The sequence below is a fragment of the Anoplophora glabripennis genome, unplaced genomic scaffold (genome assembly GCF_000390285.2).
Source record: "Anoplophora glabripennis isolate ALB-LARVAE unplaced genomic scaffold, Agla_2.0 scaffold916, whole genome shotgun sequence".
Classification (NCBI taxonomy): domain Eukaryota; kingdom Metazoa; phylum Arthropoda; class Insecta; order Coleoptera; family Cerambycidae; genus Anoplophora; species Anoplophora glabripennis.
This window is the reverse complement of record NW_019417022.1, coordinates 170,525-171,497: the sequence shown is the minus strand read 5'-3', so window position 1 is coordinate 171,497 and position 973 is coordinate 170,525.

Sequence of the window (973 nt, the reverse complement as noted above, 5' to 3'; positions counted from 1 at the left end):
GGTATACCTGGGTACAAACGAAACAACGAGCTAAAGTTTTTCAGCTCGTAGAAACTATCGCACAAATGAAAGCAAAAGAAAAAGAATAAGTGAATAAGTTTGCGGGACGGATTCGCACGTGAAACTGAAATAGTTGGAACAGATTCACAGATTCATCCTATTCTATAAAAACTTTAGTTCAAAATAAGCGTATGCAGACGGTTTAAATTTAGGGTGCATCCAAATGCAAGATTCCCTTTCAACCACCCGTCCCATGGAGGCCGGTGTCCCCCAGGGCACCGTCCTGTCCCCACACCTATACACCATTTACAACTCCGACATCCCACATCCCCCCAACACCAACATATACTTATACGCCGACGACCTGACAATCACATCCCAATCCGTAGATCCTAGATATTCCGTCTCCCTCCTCCAAAACTCCTTAGACCAACTTGAAACCTGGTGCAACAGGTGGAAAGTCAAAATTAATCCCAACAAAAGTTCGGCTATCCTTTTTACCAAACGAAAAATCCCACAAAACCTCGACAGACTGACACTATCCCAGGAACCTATCTCCTGGAATCGACAAACACGATACCTGGGCGTGACGATGGACCAGCGTCTCACGTGGAAACCGCACATCGTGGAGACGGTGGCGCGAGCGAAGACCACCAGGGCTAGGCTCTATCCCTTACTCAAAGGTGGAAACACCCTCAGTTTAAGGAATAAGCGAACGCTTATCAAGGTGGTACTTCAACCGCAGCTAACCTACGCCTCCACGGCGTGGGGTCACGCGGCAAAAAGCCACTTAAAGTCATTACAGGCTGTGGAAAACATAGCCCTCCGCACGGCCACCGACGCGCCCTGGTACGTAAGAAACACTGACATATTACGAGACTTACAATACACAAACGCTACACAGACAATAAGACAAAACGCGGAGAAACGATTTGACGTAGCCGCTAGACATGACAATCCCCTCCTCAGGCAA